Raw genomic sequence first — 27,029 nt, forward strand, 5'->3', positions numbered from 1 at the left:
GCACTAAAGCCAGCACTGCATTCTAGCAAGGATACTAGTATGTACTACAGGTAATTTTGATCAAGTCTGGTAAATCATATCCTATATTTACCAATTACAGGAATATTCTGTATACATGACTAGAATTTTCCATCATGGGGCAGAACAAGGTCAAACTTCTATGGTAGCCCTGCATTTTCTTTTAAGTATCTGTTGCAGTCATTTGATTGCTGCATACACAGCACACAGTCAAATAAATAAGGAGAGCATTAGGCAAAAGCCAGATAAGAGGTGATTGCTGAGAGCTGTGAACTAATGATAATGCTTTTTTCTGTTTCTCAGTGATGTACTCAGCAGCATACCAGCAATAACTAAAATAGCAGATAATCCCCCTATCTTCCTGTAGAATCCCAATGATACCAATTATTGTCAGAGGGATACATTTTTAGTCTTACAAATAGCATCCACTGATTTCAGTTTTTCCTTCTTAAGAATGCTGAAAACAGTGGCGGCTTTTTTTACACTTCTGTTGACATTGCAAATCTATGTCTGCCCATACTATATCAATGTGATAACTTTTCTAATTGGATCTACTTGTGGGAGGAAGAAACATCAGTAACTGAGAGAGACACAGAGAGATACATTTTCAGAGGTGAGCTAGGAAAAATATTGAAGCTGAATTTTCATCAGTATGACAGGAGCTCTGCATCTAATTTCCATTAATATGGAAAATAGGAAATTTTTCCTTACAAATGTGGTGTTTTTTTAAAACAGATGAACATTCAACTAAATCAGATGCTGTAATTATTTTTTTTTAACCAGTCTCAAAACATCCATTCAGAACACTTAACTAAATCTCTGAAGATGCATAAATTGTTTGTGAAGAACAGAGAGACTGAGATACAGCCCATGATGGGCAGCAGACAGTGACCCAGGCAGTCAGAGGCTGAGCTCTTCATAGCCCACAGGCCTCCCCACACTCACTAGCGTGACCATGAAAAGTGTAGTAAGTTTGCCATAAATAGAGCTTCTATTCTGGCTTATTACATCAGACATTGTACAAAGACTAATATTCAACTATATAAAATGTCTTTAACTCCTTGTCTTATTTTAATGGAGTAGAATAGCATCAATGGCCTTTTCCTCACATATGGATCCACAGGAGATACAGGTGTTGGGTAATGAACCACAGTAATTGTTCAGCCCATGACTCACTAACTGCACCACTCATGGATCTGGACCTCCACTAGTTCCTTAAAAAAAGCAGTATGTCATTTTTTGCCAGGTATTAGTACAGAAAGATGCTGATACCAGAGGTTGGCAAGAAAAAAAAAAACAACACTCCCACACACACTCCCAGGAAAAAAGTATGGGGCAGGACAGTGAATTTGTCAAAAGTACAGTCAACTTGAAATGGCTCATTATTTTACCCCAGATACACCACAAGGTTCAGGCTGGAAAAAAATATCTCTCTTTTAACATTGTTTTGCCAAATGAAGTAGCAATTAATGGCTCGGAAATTATAGCTCTGCATCAGGTTATGGGAGACCAAAATCCTATTTACTGCTCAGCCTGAGGAATGAAAGATTCAAAGCTCATACTTTTCACTGCCCGAGTGTCTTGACTATTGGCTAAGGGGGGATGAGCTCAATCCCTTGCTGGAAAAGCTAATCCATTTTGTAAATGCTACAAGTAAGCGGCAGCAGGAATAGTGCCCAAGCGTCCCAACTTTCAAAGAAGTGTCTTATAGAGATATATTTAGACCACTCTCAGCACCTGTCAGATTGCATAACACAAGTTTTCGCTATAAAACCTCATAGTTTTTGGCCTATCATCTTAAAACAGAAGGACTTTAATTAAGTCTTGTGAAGTTAGATAAGAACAAATTGAGTTAAGTCAAAATGTCTCCCCCAGCCTATTGTCTACCATAGTGTGTACAAACAAGGTCATTTTCAAAGTTTCTGTATAATATTTTTCAAACATGCTTTTAGCACATTTTGGGGGGGATGACTGAAAAAGCAGCAGCACTTATAAAGGTTAGTCACAAGTTATTAACAACTGGTTATTTTTGGTTCAGATGTGGCCAGCACACAGGCTTTGTAAGGTCAGTGTGAATACAGAGCTATTGTTTAGTGGATAACAGCATTTCCATGAGAATGTCATTCAGTTTTCCTGAGTGACTTCTCACAGATCCAGGGGGATATGTTAAAATTCTTGCCTCACTGCCTTTAGTTCTGCTTCATGCTAAATTGATCCACACTGTGACATTCCTGCCGATAGAGCTTTTCCTTACAACAAACATCTCTAAATTTAAGAGATAAAGTCTCTGGTTGCTGCTGTAGTGAATTTGTTTCAGATAAGAAACTTCTGAATCAGCAAGAGATTTTATATGTAACCACTGGAGTCAAGTTTCAGGGGAATATCTATATTCCTTTTCACAGAATTATTTTTTTGTTGCTTTGATTCTTGCAACTTGTACCTTCTATTAAAGATGTGGATTGCCCAAGATTTAAAATCTCAGAAAAACTCTAGATTATTTTTTAACTGCAAGCATCTTCATTGTTGAACTTTTTAAAAAAAATTGTCATGCAGGTACAGTTGTCAGCTTCCTTTTGTTTCTGTATTCGTACCCCAGTGCAACTGTGCATATCACCTCATTTCAAGACATGCATACACCTACATTTCATATCCAACATGGACCACCAAATCTCTCTAGTATGTTTATGAAAGTGCACGTTTTGAGGATGACTATCTATGCCTTGAAGCAAAGAAGTCTAAATGCATACATTGTACCTATGACAAATATAGGGGTAGTAAGCAACAGCATTGTGTCCCTGACTAGGTACAGAGGCTGCCGAGAGAGGTACAGTGAGAACAGAGGTTTAGCAGTTCTTTCCAAAGTTGCTTTCCAAGCTACATGTGCAAGCCCCAGGAAGCGGTCCAGAGGAGGTTAAGAAAACAATATAATCTGTATAGGTCTTTTTAAGGTTTCCTGATAAGGATGATATATGCTTAATAAATAGTAGGTGTTAACTTCATTTCTTCTGGCACAAGCCTAATCGCTCTCGTATTGGAAGAGGATCAGATCAGGGAATACTCAAGCAAGATGGACCAACACTTAAGCAAGATAAGTCCATGGGCCCTGATGAGATGCACCCATGCATGCTGAGGGAGCTGGCAGATGTCATTGCAAGGCCATTCTTGATATTCTGAATGATAATGGTGACTGGGAGAAGTGCCCAAAGACTGGAGGAAAGCCAATGGCACTCCTACCTTTAAGAAGGGCAAGAAAGAGGATCCAGGAAACTACAGGCCAGTCAACCTCACCTAAGTCCCTGGAAAGGTGATGGAACAGCTAAGCCTGGAAACCACTTCCAGACACATGAAGGACAAAAAGGCCATCAGGAGTAGTCAGCATGACTTCACCAAGGGGAAGTCATGCTTGACCAATTTGATTAACTTCTATGATTAAATGACTGGCCTGGTAGATGAGGAGAGAGCAGTGGATATCATCTACTTGGGCTTCAGAAAGGCCTTTAATACTGTCTCCCATAAGATCCTCATAGACAAGCAGTTGATGTATCGGCTGGATGAGCAGACAGTAAGGTAGATTGAAAACTGGCTGGATGGCCAGGCCCAGAAAGTGGTGATCAGTGGCATGAAGTCTTGTTGGAGGTCAGTAACTAACAGTGTACCCCAGGGATCAATATTGGGTCCAGTCCTTTTGAACATCTTCATTAATGATCTGGGTGGCTGGGCAGAGTGTACCCTCAGCAATTTTGCTTATATTACAAAACTGGGAGGAGTGGCTGATATGCCAGATGGTCATGCTGCCATCCAGAGGGACCTTAACAGGCTGAAGAAGTGGGCTGACAGGAACATCATGAAGTTCAACAAGGGGAAGTGCAAAGTCCTGCACCAGGGGAGGATCAACCCCATGCACCACTATATGCTAGCAGCCACCCAGCTGGAAATCAGCTTTGCAGAAAAGAACCTGGGGGTCCTGGTGGACACAAAGTTGAACATGAGCCAACAATGTGCCTTTTCAGCAAAGAAGGCTAATGGTATCCTGGACTGCATTAGGAGGACTGTTGCCAACAGGTTGAGGGAGGTGATCCTTCCCCTCTACTCAGCACTGTTGAGGCTACACCTGGAGCATTGTGTCCAGTTCTGGACTCCCCACTACAAGAGAGACACAGACATACTGGAGAAAGTCCAGGGCCACAAAGATGATTAAGGGACTGGAGCACCTCACATATGAGGGAAGGCTGAGAGAAGTAGGACTGTTTCGCCTAGAGAAAAGAAGGCTCAGGAGGGGGTCTTATTAGTATATACAGATACCTGAAAGGAGGGTGCAAAGAGGATGGAGCCAGGCTCTTTTCAGTGGAGCCCAGTGACAGGCCCAGAGGCAATGGGCACAAACTGAAACAGAGGAGGTTCCCTCTGAACATTAGGAAACACTTTTTCAGTGTGAGGGTGACTGAGAACTGGGACAGGTTGATCAGAGAGGTTGTGGAGTCTCCATTCTTGGAGATATTCAAAAGGCATCTGGACATGGTCCTGGGGAACCAGCTCCAGGTGGCCCTGCTTGAGCAAGGGGATTGGATCACATGACCTCCAGAGATCTCTTCCAGCCTCAACCATTCTATGATACTGTGTAAAATCTCCCAAGAAATAGGTCTAGAGGAACAGCCACTGGGGCTCTGTCTTTTCTCCTTTGGTCAGATGGAGCAGCAAGCTGGCATGAGGAAGAGGTCCCTTGAGCCATGGGAGGTGCAGGAGATCTTGTAGAACTGAGCTATGTCTGTTGTATTGAAGTTATTTATAGAAGAACATATTTAGCAAAGGAAGTTATCCCTTTCTTTTGATTCTGTTCAAGAGAATCAAAATAGCATTATAATGGAAAAGCTGCTCCATTCTTAATTGTTCCGTCAGAATTAGTTTGCCACAAACACTCCATAATTGAATTATTCTAATGAGTAAATATAACAGTGCAAATCCAGATACTTTCCCCTTATTAAAGAATTCTGATTATCTTTAATATGAATTGTGGACAGATAAAAGAAATAGAATATGCAAATTAATTACTTTCTTTCCCTTTGTGAAATTAACTTTTCATAATTTAAATGTTTCAAACATACAGTTATTACATATCTTGTCTTAAAATAATACTTTCAGTAAAATTCAAACCCTACAGAAACCATTAGAAACTCCTCCTTTAACTTCAGTTCAGTCAAATGTCATTCTAAAAATTAGCTCCTCCTTTTTTCTCACAGAGCATTACTTTTTAGAAGTTAGTTTCTTTAGCAAGACAAATAACTATAACAGCACCACAGGAAATGCATACTTGAGAGAAAAGGTCAAAAATCTGTGTAAAAAGACAACATATTTAGGGCTTGGCAGAGTACTTTTTTGCATACGGAATTGTACTAAAATTGAAAGAAATGTTTGCTTTTACTATTTTTACAATACAAAAGAAATCTTTGAGGATAGACAGCAAGTTACTACACACAATTGTGAGATTTCTGCTTGGAATGTTTCACCTGTTGTTTCTCTTTCTATGGGTATCCATATCTTATGTTTAAAATAACAATGACACCTGGAGCATTATGTCATGTATCTTACCAAGGAATCTGCAAATTGTTTGCTCTGACCAAAAATCATCTGTGTCTTCTTTTTTTTGTTTGTTTTTGTTTTTTTTGAAGGAGCTCACTACAGGATTAATGAACTGGCAGGAAAAAAAGATCAAATGGTGATATATTTAAGCTTCAATTTTTTCAGGTCACGTAGCTATAATATACCCAATACCTTGCTTCTTCCGAACATCATAGCACTAGCATAGTTAAAGATATGGTATTAGAGAATGTATTTAAATGGAACTGCCAAATTAATATTCAACAGATGTTCTACCAAAAAGACCCTTTACAACTCTGGGAATTTCTAGCAAAGTTCTAGCAAAGTCAATGGAAAGACACAGATGTTTCTGAAGATTGCCATAGGACGGTCCAGTTCAGTTACATGTTTGCATGTCTCATTGATTGTATAGAGTTGATCGACTCAGATGCTCTTCACTAGTTGAACTCAGGATAGTAAGATCTCTCTCACACCCAACTACTGGGTGCAAACAGGCAGTGGTAAACTCCCTCCTAATATCCACATGCTTGTAAAAATGAGAAGGAAGCCTGACATGATGCAGAGCATCAACTGACACAAAAGTGATTTCTACCCTGTCTCTAGCAACACCTTCACAAATTAACAATTTACCATTTATTCTTGTTCTGCTCCCATCTCTTCAAGCTATTTATCAAAGTAGATGGCATTTTTCTTCTACTGCAAATATCCAGACATTGTATTCTCCAAAGCTCCAAATTTAACCTATGCCAAAATCAGCTTAGCATAAGAGTTTGGTTTCCAGGGTCTTAGACCTACCTGGCAACTGGCTAAAGCACTGGTATTTAAGGATCCCACCGAAAATGCTATTGAATCCATTGATGCTGCAGGAACAAGAAACCCTACTGAAGGTTTCTTCCTATTAATGAATAGCGTACAACTTATCCCCCTGCTCTTCATAATGCAGGATACAGGCAGGCAGCAAAAGTGAATAGCTGGTATCATCACGTACCTCTTCAAAGGTATTTCCCTTCTTGTCTCTTACAGTGCTATAAAAAGGAAGGGGAAGGGATCTCTCTCCTCCCACCATTCCCATCCCAAGAGGACAAGTATACAATTTGGAAAAGAAGATATAAGTTATGAGATGTAAAGGGTGTCCATATTTGTTTAAACCAGCCTACTCAATCCCCCAGCACTGCTGGAGAGTTGCAGCGACTGTCTGAAAACTGATCCCTAGACCTTTATTCAAGGAATAGCAGTACCTAGAAAAGTCTGAGAAAAAACTCCAGGATGACAAAGTTCTCCACTGTATTGCTCCTTTTCCTGTAACTCCAGAAGATTCCTGATGGAAATCATGATGGCTAACACTGCTGTAAAGACATCACAATTTTTTTTCCTAGTTTTTGTGTATATTTATTCTGAATCTAAGAATTTCTTCCTCTTGTGTCAACTTTCCACAGAACTAGGTCCTTTCAAGTTCAGCAATGGGCAGAAGGAGAATAAAGAAGAATGAGGGGCCATTATACTTTATTTAATTGCTTATTTGGTTTCTTTTGGGCACAGGGGAAGTGAAGAGATAAGCAGTTTACTTTAATCAAGTGACTTCATAATCCGAAATCGTCATATTACTTCCCATGATTATTATTATTACTTATTATTATTACTTATATTATTATTATTACTTATTATTACTTATTACTTCCCATGATTATTATTATTACTTCCCATTACTTCCCACTTATGAATAAAGCAAAACTACTGTCTGTATCACTACTAATAGGTTTTCAACTGTTCTTGAAAATGTTTCTAAACTAAATGTAGAACTAATGCTTGAACTCCAGGCTTTATCCCAGCAAAATTTGTAAGCTACTGCTGTCTCATCCAAATTAGATCTATGACTGGCTCTTTCCTCAGCTGCATCATGTGGTTGTCAGATTCTCCTTTAAAACAGTGGTATGTATGAGATTTATATTAAATCTTTGTTTTCTTGGGTGCTCTGCGCCAATGTAAAATCAAACTGTGAGAACAGAGAATGAGCTGGAACACAAACAGAGGCTCGGATTTGGGCTCAACATGTTATCATAGAAGCAAACAGGACCTCTCTTAATTAGACAAGGACCTGTCTTGGTTAGAGGACACCCCAGAAATAAACATAGTACCTAAAAAAGCTAATTGATGAGGCCTTTACAGCCTCAAAGTGAAACACGTGCTTCCCACTGCTAGAAGTATTTGCCACTACAGTAGTAGTTAGTAACTCAAACAGAACTGGGGTAAACCATGTTAAGCCCATGGATTGCTTACAGCAGTGGCTGCCTCATCTGTGCTCCCACAAGCTCGTTCGCTGAAGGACTGATGATTTCCCTCCTGCACTGCCCACAAATGTCTTGAAGAACTCGGGTAACTGACAAGGATGTAGGATCATATGTACCTGACAGCCCAAACTGTGTGCTGATGGGGACCAGCTGCTGATGAGCTGTATCCCCAGGTTTTCTCCTATTCTGATGTTCTGACACCAATTTGGCAAAAAAAACAGGTCTGGTACATTTTGCTGTCATCACCCCTTAGGCAAAGTTGTGTAAAGTGTGCCACACGGATCAAGACAGCAGAGAAGAGATGGAATTGGGTAATGTCTTGAAAAATCAAAGAGGATATTTATGAAATGTGCACACATGGAGAACTCATCACAAGAAAAGCAGATCCAAGAGTTTCAAAAGAAAAAGGACAGGCCTGGGCTAAGAGGGATGATTACTGCAAGAAAAGTTAAATTTTAAGATCATATGGAAAAAAAGGACATCCAAATGGGCAATCTTAGTTTCAAGAGAGAGGTGAACCAACAGATTTATATGCACAAATGGAATTTTAAAACATCCTAGTTTGATCAAGTCACATACATTTATGTCTTTTTAATCTGAACTGATAAAGAAATCCCTCTTCATCTTAACACTGATCACGCTAACAAATATTTTTCTACTATTTACTTTTCATTAATAGATTTCAAATTGAGCATTTATCTTATTTTCTGCTTTGTCAGAATCACATCCCAGCTATTTTTTTGCATAGCTTTATGATGGCTGCAGAGAAAGTTTCTGCCTGCAACGCAAAATCTCAAGAGGTGCTACATTTTCAAACAAAGAATCATTATAATTAGTTACTACAGGCTGTTAGAAACAAATGTTATAGATACCAAATTATAAAATTTAGGCAAACCACAATTACTGATAAGTGTAAGTTCAATTGCAATAACCACTGATCCATGTTATAGACAACTTGTAATACAAGTAAGTGTATTTAAAATATAAAATGCCAGTTTTTGCTCAAGTTGCTAATGCCTCAGAAGTAAGAAGTGCTTAGCTGTGTGCATCTAGAGAAATAAAAGTTGCTGAGTTTAATATCTTCCTTTGAGCTCTACCACTTCAGCAAGTCTAAAACAAGCTGTGCCCCTCTTATGTCTCTTATATAGCTTTCGAATACCATCAGTGTTAGGCCAAGATTTTTAAGATTTCTCAAAGGAATGGAAATAATATCAAAAGACAAGACTTTTTGCCAAAAGTTTCAAATGCATGCATTTTATTGCCTATTATACCCCTAAATAAATGTCATAAGCTTTTTTTTTTGTTGTTTTTACTTAAAGTTTAGGTTTTTTACTCTTAGAAAGGTACTTAAAGATGAAATCATCAAGGCATTAATTTCCTCTAACAGTAAGGCTTCAAATGATAATGCTTTATAAATCACTTCGACACCAACAAAATGTTTTTTCCCATAACTAATTTCTCTCAAGACTAATATTTCCACTTCTAGCTCACCATCCTTAACCACCTTACTACTCTTATGCCAACCTCCTACTATGCTTACTGGATATCAGTATTAGTAGGAATGTTTTCATGTCTCTTAAGACTTTAAATCCTCTTGTCTATTCACGCATCAATCTATTGTGATTGCATACAAAATGAGTCCACAAAGGAGTTTTCAGTGCAATGCCAAAAGGAAAAGATTTCTGTAAGAGGACAGTTTGAAGCCAGCCCACTAGTAAATTTTAATCCTCTTGCCACATTCATATTTCTTAAAAACTCATCATGTCTCCTGATACCCAAATCAGAACATTTAGAATATTACCCAATGTCCTGCATGGTCCTTTATGATACAAACTGAAAACTATACCTAATCTCAACACCTTAACATCCTTTTCCTATAGATCTTTTATTTCTAAATGTAATATTCTATGTTTTCTCAATAAAAAAGAAATCAACAAAATTATTGCATTAATGAGATTTCACTCACACAAGAAATAATCAGGATTCGATTTTCCCATCTTCATATCACATTTCACCAGTATCTAAAAAATAATATGGTAACTGCAGCAGGCTTACCTGGCTCACAGGTTTTATCATTCAGCCAGTACAAAGAACTACGAATACTGTTAATATGAAAACTGAACAATAAAAAATTTGAAGAGAACACTTTGAATCCCAATCCTATGGTCTGTTCCAGCTCCTGCAAGGAAAATATACTCTTATGATTATCAATCATGTGAGTAGCAAAGAAATCAAATTTTATATATTTGTTCTTTTACCTGTCTTCAGTAAGTGTGATTTTGTATTTGGTTTTTCATCTGATTTTTAAGATGAGAAAACAAAGTTTTTTTTCTTCTAGATAAGGAACACGAGTCTTGGATCAATTAGAAGTATTAACACAATATAATAAAGGACAGAAGACTTGAGCCAGCCAACAGTTACCATCTTCCTAAATCACGCAGAGAAATGCCAGTACCTGTGGAGAAAGCTGAAGTCTTTGTGAATAAAAAGGACACCTAGTGCAAGGTCTCATGCCTTCTGAAGTGAAAAGTTCTCAGGAAGGGAATCCATACAGCAGCTCCAAGAAGATCTGTTAGCGAAGGTGACCCACAGTCTTTGAAACCTTTGTTGCTATAAAGTCTCCTGACTATTGCTTTGACCTGCCGAGTTGTTTATGCAATGAAAACTTATGGTTGTCTGATAGCTCTAAGGGTTTCTTACAGCATACAAAAACCATGTTGGACTACCTTTCTGTATGGGACCACAATTATTTCTGATTCTCTCTTCAAACAAATGGTGTATTTTTTATTTTATGTGACTGTTTACAGTAAGCTACCAAGCAAGTAAAATTCTAGTAATAAAAAGATAGGAAATGTCTAGTAACCTCTATCAGCTTAAATCTCAGTATGATCTATCTTACCTACTTGCAATTACAATCCTTTCTGTTTGGCCACCTCCTTGATTTCAGTGATTTCTTAAATTACTTGGGCTAAAAAAAATACATCTATGAGGTAGCTAATTCTACCTGCAATCTTTTTTACCCCCTTTAACCTTGAGATTCCAAAGACTTCAAGGGAATACAAAACCCACAGAAATTGCATTGTGAAGTAAAAATCCCAGACTGTCCAAGAGAGAGATGTAGTTTGCAGTTCTCCAATGAAGGGACAGTGAAGGCTGCAGAAAACAAACAGTCCAGTTAAACACATTTCAAAATAAAACATTATTCCAGGTTTGTTTGTACTAAGAATACTGCTTTACAGATTATTTACAGTTCATTTATCATATTTTCATTTTTCTGATGAATACATCAAAAATATTGATAATTTTTCATACATGTTGAACAGTTCCCAACAAGAACAAGCCCTAATATTCTTTGAAGGATCTGAAAGCTCTCTGTTTGCCTGCAGGATCTCTGTTGCATTCTGTCTGTCATATGATCCCAAAGTGGGAAAATAAGAGTAAGGTACCAACACTGAATAAAACTGAAACATCACTTGTATCAGCTGTCTCTTTCGCTTTGGCTAAGAAGCAAGTAAGACTCTCTGAACACCAGCTGAAAACTAATTTATAGCTATCAGCACTTTGCTCTTGGTAGAAAAATGCTTGGTATTTGTTGATATGAAAATATTAAAATATTACAGCATGCCCATACTTTAAATCCACAACTCCCAAAGAGCATGCCATTATGCTCAGACATAAGAAATCATTAACACACTAACAAGGCAGCAATAATACTACAGGGAAAATAAAATTTGACTTAGTTATTGGATTCATAAAGTACATCAGAGTACAGATAGAATGGCTGTTCCTGTCTGTGCATTTACATGGCCCATTTGTTACTCTTTTCATAGCCTTTCCTACTAAATTTCTTATTTAGTCATTAGCTTAAATCAGAGATCAACAAGCAAGGTACACCATGAATTCACAAGTTCATCTATCTGGTGATACAAGAATGATATTATACTGGGTCTGCCTGGGATGGAGTTAACTTTCTTCAAAGCAGCCTGTATTTGTGTGCTTTGCATTTGTGGCTGCAGCAGTGTTAGTGCCACACCAACATTTTGGCTGTTGCTGAACAGTGCTCGCACACCATCAGGGCTTTCTCTCCAGTCTCCCACCACCAAAAGCCCATAGGTGGGGAGAGTATCTGCATTGTCCGCATTTGTTGGTGTTTTGATGATGTTTCTTTGATTTTGGTGTGGGGATTTTTTGTTGTTGATGCAAGCGAAGTTTATAAAAAGTGTGTGATGAATTTATATTTTAATGAAAATTCATGAATCTGTGTTTCAAAGAGGTGTGGGGTGGAAAGTACCAGGTGCAGGTGCCCAGGTGCTAGCAGCGGGGGACTGTAGGGCAGCCTCTGTGAAGTGAGGCCAGCACTGCCCTGAACTGGACACAGCTGGGTCAACCCAGCTCCAAGGGACCCATCACAGGGCACCGCTGAACCCCTCAGCTGAGCTGGTGGCACCTCTGGAAAGCATATTTAAGAAAGGGCAAAATGCTGCACAGCAGCTGTGGGAGAGAGGACTGAGGAAAAATGTGAGAGAAACAGCTCTGCAGACACCAAAGTGAGAGAAGAGGGAGGGCGAGGAGGTGCTCCAGGTGCCCGAGCAGAGGCTGCCCTGCAGCCCATGATGAGACTACACAGCTTTATCCTGAAGGACTGCAGCCTATGGGAAGGACCCATGCTGGAGTGGTTCACGAAGGACAATATTCCCTAGGAGGGAAACCATCCTGGAGCAGGGGAACAGTGTGAGGAGCAGCAGAGAAGAGCTGTTATGGACTGACCACAACCCCCATCCCCCTGTGCCACTCAGGAAGGGTGGAAATGAAGGAGTGAAGCTGAGCCTGGTAAAAAGGGCAGGGGGCTGGAGGTGGTGTTTTCATTTATATTTGGTACAACTCTGTTTTAATTGACAATAAATCAATTTTCCCCAAGTTGAGCCTGTTTTGCCCATGACAGTAAGTGATCTTCCTGTCTTTATCTCAACCCACAAGCTTTTCCATCTTATTTTCTCACTCTGTGCTGTTGAGGAGGGGAGAGCAAGAAAGAGGCTGGGTGGGCATCTGACAACAAGTCAAGGTCAACCTACCACAGCCAGTCTAGGATATTGAATTCTCAATCCCAAATTTGCACTGTGGCCTCAGTCCGTGTACCCTATGTGCATATTATGTCCCTAAGTACAGCTATGATAAATCTAACAGCAAGAAATTGTTGCCATTCCACATTTATTTCCCACTCACAGCTTGAATAATCATTTTACTCTGTTATGAACATACTTTCAAAGGTCTAAATGTCACCAGTAAAGCTTCTTCCTTGCAAATACTGATATTGAATTTCTTTGACTTTCACTTCATCCATCAGCAGAAAGCAATACTTTATCAGTAATCCAAGCAATTCTAATTGACAAAATCTGTGCTCTTAATGTCTATCATTCAGGCGTCATAATTGTAAAATCAATTTTCACCAGCACCATCAATACAATGTAATGAATATTATCGCAGAAAGACAGCATAAGACACAAAAGGAAATTTAGCAATAAAGGTAAGAAAAATTTTGAGATTCATGGCTAACAACAGACAGAAAAGTAAAAGTTTAGTACCATATCAGTTATGGGAATATTTGTGTATATGAGGCATTTTTTGCAACCCTGTTTTCTACTTAATCAAATATCTGTAACAAAGGAGAACCATAAGGACAACAATTTTACTTAAGTTAGTATTACCATTCTATTTCTAGCCTGTTCATGTTATATTATTACAGTATATGATGCAATACATGTAATATATATTAAAAATTTTAGTTTATAACACAAACAAAGAAGTAAGGAAGTATCATAACACATACAATGCAAGAAATATGACTAAGAGGGATCATTACCTTATTCTACAAAATTTGTTTAGTATTTGAACTAAAGTTCAAGAGAATTGTGGAGTGATAAGAAGGCTCTGGTAAAGTACCAAGTATATGCAAAATTTTGCAGTGTGTTTTCTGTTGCATTATGTGCAGAAACAGTCACTGAAAAATGTCACCAAAATGTCCTTCTCCCAGATTGAACCATTATATATATTCAACTCTTATTCAAATATATTTGTACTGAGGTAAAACTAGGGTAAGATTAAACTGTTTTAAAATGTAATCTCACCCTTAAATTGAAAACGATCTCAAAACAGAGGTAAGGAATGCATTGCATAGTAACTGACTTCAAAAAAAGGTGAAAAGATTCCTTTATGATATTACAGTAACAAATTTCTTTCAGTGAGCTAATAAATCTTGCAAATATGTGTTTGTGTATTCTAAACTAGTGCCTTAGTAAATGAATAAACTGGAGGTTAGAATGGAGTTTTGCGTATCTATAGTCTTGCCCTAGGGCTAATCCTAAATCTTATAACTGCTTAAAATACTGTGTGTGGTTTTAATAGAAAATAGCTGCATTTACCCCCTTTAATAGCTGACAGCTCAAAATGGTTCTTGGTTATCTCGTGAAATATCTAAACAGTGACAGTATATGAAAGCTCCTTTTATATATCTCCTAGGTGACACTTAATATGAATTCCATTCAGATAACATCCTTGTTGCCAGTCAAACAGAAAAAGAAAAAAAAAAAATCCACATGCCTATATCCAGTAAAGTTAAACTAAAGCCTCCACAAAAATCAGCAAGCAGCTTCTTTATGTTCCTTCAAATTATGGTGAAAGCAAAAAAAAAGAAAAATACAAAAAATTAAAAAAAACCCTAATAATAATAATAAACTAAACAAACTAAATACTACGTATTTAGATGAACATTTTGGCTTGTATTTCAATAGCTTACACTAATTCAGATCAGCAACATGTAAACTGTCCTTAAACACAGTCTAATTATAAAACATTGCTGCATTCCTAGCTTCTCATTACTGCCTGGACAATACTGCCTGGAAAATCACCGACTGGACAACATCTTCTTTACTGCAGACAGATCTGGCAGTTTATGACCACGCTTTGCTAAGGCTCTTCCTTTTTAAGACCTCTTTTAAGACCTCTTCCTTTTTTAAATAGGAAGAGTTCTTCTGCATGCCTCAATTTACAGTATATTACTCTGGAGATATGAAAATATGGAAAACATGTACCTTTTCATGTCTTTCAGTCTCACCTTAGAAATTATAGTGACAAACTTTCAAAAATAATAATGCAACATTTCATCCAACTGGGTTATTGTTGGCTTACACATTTTATTATCCGTGCATCTATTTTATATCTGCTTAAGTAGATCTTTAAAAGACAGCTATTCTCTGCCTTCACAATTCAAGATTAGTCATTAAAATACAGCGCATATTATTAGCCTGTACAGAGCAAAAAGGCTAATCTAGAAAACAGTTCTCGCTTGCTATTCAGTTTTACATTTGACACTGTATTTTGATCACGAAAATGGAGTTACTGTAGCCCCATCACACTTTTTCTTCTCCTCACTCTTTCTTTAAAACCAAAGCCAAAAGTACAGTCCTGTACTGAGAGAGACAGCGGGACTACCTATACATGAACTCTGCCACATGGTATGTTTATCAATTTTTTACCTGTTTAAAAATCAAGGGAACACCACAAAACAGAAGCTTTCAACACTGATTGAGGAAACTTGTCCTGTAGTCTCTTTCATTACAAGAATCTTTTTGTTCTGTCTTTATTATTTCCCACTGAGAAATTACTCCACAAGGATGTTGGTATAACTGCCAGTAATTTCATTTTCAAAAAAACATATTTCCAAGTATAACAGAAAGCTGTGCATTATTATTAACCATAAATTTGGTTTTAGGTATATCTCTAGTAATTTCACCTAAAAATTGTTCCCAGCACATACCCACCCTTGCCCTTCCTCCAAACCCTCAAACCATTACAAGAAAGAAGAAAAATTGGATCAATTTAAAAATTAAAATAACATTTTTTTTAGGCCTAGCTGCTTTTATATCAATCCTAGATGCTCAAGTCTTTACGAGAAAATAATAGAAACTCAATGGAGGAGGATTGTATCAAAGCTATAGTTTTTAAGATTTTCCTCCAAATTTTATAAAATATTAAAATCTATTTGCAGATCCCCCCCCTTAAGAAATGCATCATTCTTACATTAATATCAACCCAAAACATTCAAAACATCATTAACCAAGCAGACAAAACTTTTGTTTTAATACGCAGTTACTCTTTCTTCCCCTGTGATTGCTCCCCTCTGAACCCTGGGCTACAGCTGGGACAAGTTCCTCTCACACACAGAAAGACCAAAAACCATTTTGAATCACTAGAGCTAAGTTTTAGGGTACATTCAGGAGGATGTGCTCACTGAGGCACCCATCTGCTTCACACACACTCCCCTCCAGGTGAAGCAGGACCCAGCTCTGCTTAAGAATCCATGTTGTGGTAGCAGAGTACCACATTGCTACAGCTATAAAAGAAATGGAGAATGCTAGTCTGATCATACCTGTCTTCTTTAATGCAGCTTCTTAGTTTCTGAATCAAAACATTCAGTTCCTTTGGAGCATCGAATCGTTTCACCTTCTCTGCCCAAACACCTGGTTGTAATTTGCAAAAAAAAAGCACAAATATTTAAAACACATGCTTGAATTTCTAGTTTAAAATAAACAAGTTTTAATATCAGACTGCAAACTTCTAGACTTTAAGTCCCCACCTCTAAAAATAGACATCAGAACCAATGTCTATTTTTTTTCTCTTCAACCGATAATCAAATATAAGAAATTTCATATTAAGCCTGTGCATTAGAAATTCTGTTGCTATTTTACCATGTGTCTTTTACCTAGGTATGACAGCTGAGATGAGCCCTCAGAGGCCTAGAGAGAAAAACCACCAGAATCTAAACGAAAACTCCAGCCAGCTTGCTTGAAATCTGAGTATCCCAACCTACTGAGTAGCTAAAACATACTGGAATTAAAGCTTCCACAAAATTCTCAACCAGAATAATGTATAAGAACTAAAACGTATTTACTTTTCATGACAGATTAAATTACAACATTCTGTTAAAAGCATGTTTTTTCAGTCAGTGAAATTCTGTAGAAGGTTTATTGACAGCTGCACTGAATCAGGACAATAAAAAATGCTATAGCCACATGAGGTCTTAAACTAGATCTAATGGGTTATTTTAAATGCACACTGGAAATGGAAAACAAGGTTTTCAACTATTTTTGGCATGCATTTGAGATAACCTTTTTGTCCCACTTCCTGAATATCATTGTCCTTCTGATGGTAATGCAAAATGCTCTATCTTATTATTAGCACTACTGGACGTAGAAATATTTTATCTTTAAGGCCAGAATCTGACAAAAATACTCACATAATAAATATAGACTGCCTCTACTCCTAATATATGTATTAGACTGAAAAATGGCCATTTCTGTCAGGTTGTATGTAAATATTTGGGTCAAGTGCATTGTGGCAAACTAGGAAATATATTTTCGCCTTTCCCTGCTGTAGCAGAAAGGTGAAAGTTATACTGCTACTTTTTGCCCTGGAACAGGCCTCTTTTCCTGTCAATCCAGCATAAACTTCAGCAAAAAAGAAAATGTAACTACACATTCAAAGGAAGAAAAAGCCAAGGACAGATTTGTTTTGTATCATTTAATGCATGACATGAATAATTGAGTGAGTCTTTTTTTCTCTTCAGTTTCTATGCATAAATCCCATCACTCAGAGTGAAAACACTGCCCCCACTCAAACTGTTTACAGATGTTATTAGAAACCATAAAGTCAAAATCACATGCCTGAAAATCTGCTTTGAAAATAGTGAACTTCTGAAGAGCATATATTAATTACACAACTTGCCTTGGCAGGACCAGAAGTTTTATCTTTCTCTATTAAGAACAATTACATGTTTTAGTTTGGTCTAAAATTTGCTTTAATTTCTTCATTAATTAGTAATGATATATAAGACTGATCCATCAGAACTTTGTCATGAAATGTTATTGAAGAAAAATTAAGGAACTGCAACATCATGTTTTAGCTGCATGAAGTATACTATAAAAACCAATTCTGAAATACGTTCACGTGCTTCAGAAATGAACAATTAACAAGCTGTGAGTGAATGATTTAGAAAGTTTATTATAGATACTTTTGATAAAGTGCATTTACACCTAGCTAATCAGAAAATTATTGCCTAAAGCAGTCCCAAGATGCTGATTACCATCAACAGGTGAATACTAAACAGTTAGGCAGTTTTGCTCATAGCTGGAGTTTTGTATATTAGGCAAGAAAAGTTTTTTAATAAAGCAGCTCTGTCTGATTCAGAATGGCCCCCAGTGCTATCCAAAATGACGGCTCACCTTCACTACATTAGGAAAATACAACTCACATGTAGAATATTGCAGTCTGACATCTTAATGCAACAGATTTCTTCAAAATGCTACAACTCTAGCTCCAGGGAGTGAATTCCCCTATTGTTGGCACTGAATCATTTGCTAGACTGGCACAGCACTGGCCAGCTGGCGACACGGGAACTGGACCAAAGCCCACAGGATGCTCCTGGCTGCCAGTTCCCTAGAGGACACTGCCTGACAAGCCAAGCTGGGAGAAAAGGGCTGCCATCACAGCCTGGCTGCCCAGCCAGTGGCACAGCAGGGATTTGGCAGCAGTGGCTGCCGCTGCCAGCTCCTCCATTGCATCCCCCTTGACAGTAGCAGCCCACTTCACTGTGCCAGGCAGAGCACTCCGTGACAATCGCTGGCAGTGGCAAGAGAGCCTGAAGAAAGGGAAAAGGGAGCCGTAGTGAAGTGGCTTTAACACTCTTGTAGCAAACAAGGTTGCAATGTAGGGCAGTAAGATCAAGCATGCTGCATGGATGAAGAGAAGTTCATATCTTCCCTCAGTTGCAAGAAAAACATCAATGTAATACAGACTCTTAAAACCCTGTACATGAAGGCTGGTCTGCCTTTCCTGCAAAATTGGCTTATCATTCCTCATTCCTGAGGGTGTTCATATTTCTGCAGAAAAAGGGAGGAAAAGATCAATTTTTTCATCAGTCAGCTAAAAAGATCATTGGATGTACTTATATTGGATGTACTTACATTTCTACATGCAAATGACCTTTTTTAATCCAACTTCATCCCCCTAGAATCCCAGCAACTAACTCAGGGCACAGACAGAGGATAACTACTAGAAAAAAGTATTTAAAGAGTTCACCTGAAGGGGGAAAGAAGCTAAAAAGTGGGACCAAATCCTGGTAGTCTCTCACCTTGCAGAAGTCTGAGGCACTTTGCCTACCCTGGCATCTCAGTCCTGAGTCATCACCTGGGGCTGACAAGCCCTCTTTTCCCTCCCAGTTCCACATAATTCAAGGCTTTTTTACTTAACAGTTTGCTGTATCCGAGCCCAGGATAAGTAATAACCAGTGAATCTCAAAAGATTTCAAGGTTTAATTCAGAGAAACATCTGAAGGGCCTTACATCCCTTCAAATTTAGTGAGCTGAATAGCTCATAGGAATGACGTCTCCGTTGACATTTCCAGTAACTTATTTTTAACAAAGACTGAAATATTACAACAGCCTCTGCTGTTGTTTCAATATTTCTTTATATTTTCCTAAGCAAAATCAGACATAATAGATTAAGGGGCGAGGGGGGGATGGGGAGGGAAATAACAGAGAATGAAATTAAAGAAACACAATTTAAAGGTACCTCAAGTTTCAAACAAAAAATTCAAAGTTTTTTAAGTAGCTGGCTGGTTATACGTGGTTTCTAATTTTGTTGTCAATTTCTCCCCAAACATTTTAATCAAGACTGAAGAAAGAGTTTGACATTCTGTCATAACAATATCACATCTTTGGCAAAGTGCGAGCTCTTCTTCAGTATTGTTTTACTTGAAATTTGCTTGTTCGGGCTACCGAGTCAGGCTAAATCTGAATTACTATCCTTGGATAATATAATCCTTGTCTACAAAGACTATTTATTTTCCATAGGTCATGGCCTGATACGTAAGCTTTGCTTTAGTCTCAGTATAGACATGATACAAGGTAGGCAGAGATGTCACTAATTTGTTCATATGCAGCCTTGAAATTCAGTCACAGATGAGGTTTTTAAAATAAGCAAAGATGATGGCATTATTCTGTTCAAATACACATGTAAGTTTTTTAGAACAACCTTTCTTAATGTACATTTTTCTTGAATGATAACTTTAGGTCTTTGCAAAGAGTCAGCCTGTGTGATTTCCAAGTTATGTGATAGGACTACTCATTACTGACATACATGCATCCTTGATAATTCAACCCCCATGGGGTTAACTTCTGTTTAATAACCAATTTCATTCCTATTCTCCATGCAGTGGCTGTCCTTTGCAGCCATGGCGCTACGTCACCCTATGACACAGTTAAGGTAAAAACATATTCTGGAACAGATTGTTCCCTGCTGTAATTCCTTTGAAGCCAACTCATTTTCATCAAGGGTGAACTCGGATCACAGACTTTTAAATTGGGCTCCTCAGTACTTATTGAAGGTAATCCAAAGAATGACTTCTTGTTTCAAAAAAATTCTCATGAAACCTTTTCAGGCACTACTGTGTACTATTTCAAGGCAGGATTATTTTATCTATAATATTAGTCTAACCTAAAATGTACAATAGCTTCTGAACTTTCCAAGACACAATTACCTTTTAAGCACCTGAAATGAAAATGTCATAGCAAAGATATTCTGAATGGATTTAATAAACTGATAATAGGTCTGGGTCTCCAGTCCTTAAGTAGGGCTTGTCTTTGGTTACTTAGCTCTAGTTTCTAGAACACAGAAAAGTTTACAAATGTTACTTCATCAGATGTTAAATCAATTATCCCTACTTTTCTTTTAAGCATAACACCTTTTTCCATTACCTTTCATTTTGTCTTGTGTTGCTCAATCTTTTTGTCCTCTGAACACAGATATGAGGAGCTATTCCAATTGTATTTAAATATTTTATGGTCTTGATGTTCTGTCTCCATGTCTTAACCTGTCTCTAACAAGACTGGGAGGTTGCATTAGTCTCAGGGATATAGAAATAGCTAAACTTTTGCAAGTTTCACATCAAATTTAATACCAAGAGCAGAGAAACAGTATTTTATGTAATTTCAAAAATGATCCATGACAGTCTGCTTGAATTGGAAGGGGCAAGTATGTAAACTCATAAAATCAAAATCAAATAGTCCACAACACATTTAGTATTTCAATTAACCAACAAGGAGGGTACAGTCACACAAACTGTATCATGTTAACAGATACCAGATGATTTTCCCCCTACAGAATATTAAAATTACAATACAAGTAGTAAAACAAAAAAAAGTCTAGCATGATACTGTCAAAACCATGTATATGGTTGGGGTGGTTTTTGTCCTGAAAGCCAGATGCTTATTCCCAATAAGGCAGGAATTTATTTTGAAAAGCTCTATTTAACGTTGATCCAGCCTCACCTTGAGAACTGTGTGCATTCCTGGGCCCCGCAATTAAAAATGGATGTAAAGGTACTTGAATACATCCAGAGGAGGGCAACAAAGCTGGTGATAGGGCCAGAAGGCATGTCCAGCTGGGCTTTGTCTGGTTTGGAGAAAAGGATGCTGAGGGGCAACCTCATTGCTCTCTACAGCTTCCTGAGGAGGGGAAGTGGAGAAGGAGGTGCTGATCTTTTCTCCCTGGTACCCAGTGATAGGACACATGGGAATGTTTAAGAGCCGCACTGTGGGGGTTTAGACTGGCTATTAGGAAGCATTTCTTTACTGAGACAGTGGTCAAACACTGTAACGGGCTTCATAGAGAAGTGGTTGATGCCCCAAGCCTGTCAGTGTTTAAGAGGCATTTGGACAATGACCCTAATAACATGCTTTAACTTGATCAGCCCTGAAGTGGTCAGGGAGTTGGACTAGATGATCATTGTAGGTCCCTTCCAACTGGAACTATTCTATTCTTTTCTATTCTGAATCTTAAAAATTTCAAAAACCCATAGAACGAGACAGCTACCTCCTGCTAACCTACATTTAAAATGGGATAGGGCTTGATCCATTTTTATGAAGCAGAGAGCAATACAGTTCCATCCTCACCCATTAAAACAGCAAGAGCTGAACACCATCTTTTCTTCTCTGTCATTTCTCCCAAACACTCTGACATGTTGGGTCTGCCAAACTTGACTCTCCCTTTCTCGTACGGTTCCCAATGCAGTTTGTCCCAGGAGATGGAGACAAGCTTCAAGTTAGTGGCACTGGTCTGACAGAGGAGTGAGAGACTAAGAGGTAAATTTCCCTTTACTCTCTCAGCTAAATCTACTTCTTAGTCATGTTGTAAAGGGTGTGAATCAGTTGTAAACAGAAAAGAACCTTACACCCTAGAAAAAATCCAGGTGATATCTTCTGCTCATGCACACATGAACCCCACACTATTCAACACCTGGACTTGCACAGAATACCACTATATCAAACATGAGCTATGTTTGGTCAGAACAAGCTCCATCTTGCCCACCTTTTCCTGTCTCTGATGACTATCAACAGTAAGCACCTAAGTACAAAAACTGAGCAAATATGTAGCAATACTTTTCCTGAATATTCTCCTAGCCCTTGACTTCAGAAGGAATTTCTGTGGAAATTCAGATTCTGCCCAGTGAGGCAGTGTATCACACTTCCTTCTAAAAAAAAAAGGTACAAAAGAAACTGAATTGTAACAACTGTTGGTCCCCAGAATTGGTAACTGTGTTCCTGGGGTAACAAAATGTAATTGTCAATGTACCATCTGTGTTGTACAATCTCTAACCACATTTTTAGCATCAGTCATGTAGCTCCTAGATGTCAATAGCTCATGTTAACATAAAAATAGAAACCCAACAGAATTGCGTACCCATTGTAATAATTGATTTTTTTATTTATCATTTCTTTAATTCAGTGGAGAAAAATGTACGTTTTGATGCACCTGCCCTAGGGTAAACAAATAAAACAATGCATCAAAACATGTTTTCTCCTTGTTTTCCCACAAGAATCCAACATTAATAGAAAGCACTCTACAATCAGGAATAGATTAGGTATCTAATTATTTGATGCAACCTTAAAACTGCAGGCTTATCAGACAGACATACCCTTCCCAGATACAAAATTGTATGCATCTTAGAAACTTAGCTTGAATTTTGTACTAAGGTTGCACTAGTAATTAAGTATCATATTTCTTAACAAGGCTACCACTTCCTATGTATAAATTAAACATTGAGACTTGGTACACATAGCATTATTTGGACATATGCCAAAATTCCTGATTGCAGCTGGCTAATTGCTGTATGATTTTAGATGCTACATTGTCCATTTTTAATTTTGTCACTTGTCTGCCATGCCAAAATCACTCACAGGAGCAGAAGCTACAATTAAAACTTCTGCAATATGCAAAGAGTGGCAAGAATGTGAATAACGTGCATGTAACAGAACTATTCCAGGTCAACCTTTGGCCTATGGGTTTCCTGAATTCAATTTATCTTCAGCAAGGCTTCATTGCATTCCTCCCACAACATCTAAACGTAGTCACCTGTGACACAGAATGAGCTCACTCCCCCAGAAACAGAAAAGGAAGGAAGGCACTGCTGTGTTATTAAACAGCTAAAGTTGCTATACACAAAAAACACTTGTATGAAATCAGAAAATCAAGGCAATGAAAATGCAGAAAGCCTGACAGTGTCACTGTCTTGTAGTGTAATCATTCCACTTCATGCTTTCATGCTTCTTCCTCTGAGATGTAGTCTATGAGGAGTTAAGTAACTCTATGAGAACATCAACCCTCATTAATTTCTACAGTCTCTGCCTTCATAGCTGAAAAAACACTTCAAATTACTACAGGAGTATAGCTTAAGAGGTGAAACTCAGAATGCATATTACTCTAAAGAGTAACTTAGGATTTTTAGAACAATCTCGTGACTTGAGGATTCAGCATTTTCAAATGCTCAAAAGTTGCAACATTACAACATAAAGCCTTTATTTTGCTTCCTAGACACAAGCTTAATTTCCCCCTCCTGCAGCTAGCAGATATCAAGAAGCTCCACCCTTTCCTCCTTAAGCATATGAGCTTTCCAATCACACTTTATCCCGCACACCAGATTATGTACCCAGCTTCCTCTCTGCATATTTCTTTGAGGGCACTACCAATCCTGAATAGACAATAGAGACAGTTTGCGAAGACAGGAAGGCCAGAATCCTTATGTGATTCATATTTACTCAAGACAATAACAACTTTCCTCTTGGAAGAAGCTGGAGGGCAGTGTTTATCATCATTATTGAGAGAAGCCCATAGGTTCAGATCCATTGAAAATGCTGGAAGAGAACAGCCATTTTTGAAAAGTTAAAGTTACAGTTCCTTCAAAGATGGAGAATGAACATCTCAATCTCTTAAGAAGGTGTCAATTGCAGAAAATGGTACTGTCTCCTTAATATTTTTTTGAGAATGTAAGCACACCAGAACATACCACAATTCACCCCCATAACAACGTTTAACATATACCTTGAGGATGATTTTTTCTGCTCATTCCAGACTCTTGCTTGAAGATGCCTCTTTATCTCCAAGGACCTCATGCCTAATTGAAATGGCAGCGAAAGTTACACAAGGAAAATGTGACCAAAGGACTCTTAACTATGACACTGGCCCTGATCAGTCACAAAGTCTGGAGAAGAAAAAATCCCCAAGCCAATGACTGTCCAGACATGCAATTAATTGCCTATTGAAATAGAAGCCCAGCACCAACATGCCTCTGAGTGAACTGGTGACAAACAAGCACAACAAAAGCATGCATATGAGAAAACCCTCAATTTTAAGAGAACTTGAAATAAAGTGATTTAGTTTTTTTCTGTTTTGTCATTCTTCACTCTGAAAAATAATGCAGCTCTAAAAGTCCTAATTTATACCGTATATACAAATATACTGCTTACATAATGCTGACCATACAAAAACTGAACATCTTCCAAAATATTATTTCTAGTATTAATGTTCATATAATGAACTTCTGAATTGGTGGTGGTGGTATCCCATTTCCACAAGTTCAAATTTTCTGGACTCTTGTTCTGATTGAGCTATTTCATACTGGTAAACAAAAGGTAAAAAAAAAAAAAACAGTGTGGACCACCATTTTTTACTTGTCTGTTTGCAAAATAAAAAGAGAAAAGCCATAAGAATCTATCACCAAGGAAATTATTTGATAATAAAATAGCAAGACGACCTTATGCACTCAGGGAGCAATGGGAAAGACTTCAGGGATTGTCATTGGACTGCCTGTAATACATTCTCATATAGAAATCAGGATTATCACATATTCATTTGCACATCTTAAAAAGAGAATAAGCTTAAATAAAACAAAAAGAAAGATTATCATATTTACTTCCTGGTTAGAAGCAGGATAGGAAATACATCAAAAAGTCACTGATGGGGATAGTTGCTACAGATCAACAACAAGAACTACAGAAGTTAATGCTTATGAAAATGAAATCTCAGTATCAGCCATTCAACAGTTCAGTACCTAAACATTAATGCTAGAAATACTGTTTTGGAAGAAATTTTTCATTTTCTTTTTGATGATCGCCATCACTTCATTACATTAGCAGAAAAACAGATGGTAATATCCCTCAAGAGATCAGTTGTGTTCTTGTGGAAAAAGTCTTAAAATAGCAGAAGAGAGATCAACATTAAGAATTGTATGTGCCAAAAGCTAACTTCCCGTACTGTATGATTACTATTCTTCACTAGGCTTAGAAAAGAAAATTTCCATTGTCAAATGTTTTTAATGTCAACCATTATCACTTTTGGAGGTGATAATTAGTCAGCTAACAGTACATGAGGAACATAAACTGAACACGTAATACGTTCTTTTCTAACTAAAATAAGAAGAATAATTACTCTTCCATTGCTGCAACATCCCAAAGTCAATAAAAGAGAATAGGTCTGAAAGCTGAGATAAAACAGGATAGGTATCCATCAGCAACAGTCTTCTCATTTTAAGTTCTGTCTAACTTCCACTAGAGGTTGAATTCCTTTTGAGAAATTCAGTTCTACCCATATTCTCCTACTGAGCTCTGTCCTAAACAGATTATTTTGCATAAAAAACCCTGCAAATTATCTCACAACCAGCTTCTCAGAATTTAATCAGCAAGAATTTAGTCATATACTTACTGTTTTGCCATGATGGAAGTTAACTTTTTTCATTAGATTGTATTATGGTTTTTATACGTATTGCACCTAAAAAACCCACTAAAATCAGCTTAATTCTCCTTATTCCAAAACTGAACTGTCTTCTAAACCTATTTCAGAGGTAATAATTTGCTAGATTTATAGTGAGTATGTTCTAAATTGATCTAATTAGAGTGTCTTGAGAATAAAGGTTGCAAGACCTATTCTGATTAAAGCACCAACTTTAGCAATTTATGGGTTTTTTTCTGAAACAAACTCCTTTGGGGCTGTGGTGGTTTATTGTTTTGCCTCAGCTACATAACTTGGAGAGGAAGAGGGTACAGTATCAGTTAGTCCTTATATTTGTCTTCAGAAATTATTAAAACCACTACAATTTTTGTGATATTCTAAGTATTCCTAATAAATGTAAAAAATACCACACTTTTCACAGCAATATCAGATAGTATAGGCAAAAAAAAAAAAAAAAAAGGGAAAGAAAGAAGGGGAGTTTTAAAAGGCTTTTGTTTACTCTTATTTTTAAGAAAGAGATCCCCAAATTACATGAGAGCTGTTAAAAATCAAAACTTTTTCCAGTTTTGGAAACAGAATGGCTTTTTTTCTTGTTGTTTTAGAGTGACAGCTAAACAGACATGATGACATGGGCCCATGGAATGGCTGAGAGGAGCTGTTTGGCAGGGGGTGGATCAGGAAAGAGGAAAGATACTAGATGTGATAGTGTTCTGAAGTGGATTATCTTCCCAGGATTGCTGTGGTGCCCCACTTTGCCAGGGACTTAACTCTGCAAGGTGCTGGGGGTTTTAGGCACTGATTCAGCAAAATACCCTAAAATCAAATATATCCTTAAGTATATCTACACACAGTGCCCTAGTGTAATATTACACACACCTTTAAACCAGCTTAATCTCCAGGAGCTGTCTGTCTGCAAAAATCATATTGTTGCACATAACCTCACTGCAGAAAAGCACCAGACGATAAGCTTATGGCACCTGCCCCAGTATTCAGAAATACACTCTGCAGGAC

The sequence above is a fragment of the Nipponia nippon genome, unplaced genomic scaffold, assembly GCF_047370975.1.
Source record: "Nipponia nippon isolate SJK-2023a ecotype South Korea unplaced genomic scaffold, ASM4737097v1 scaffold_1, whole genome shotgun sequence".
Taxonomy (NCBI): domain Eukaryota; kingdom Metazoa; phylum Chordata; class Aves; order Pelecaniformes; family Threskiornithidae; genus Nipponia; species Nipponia nippon.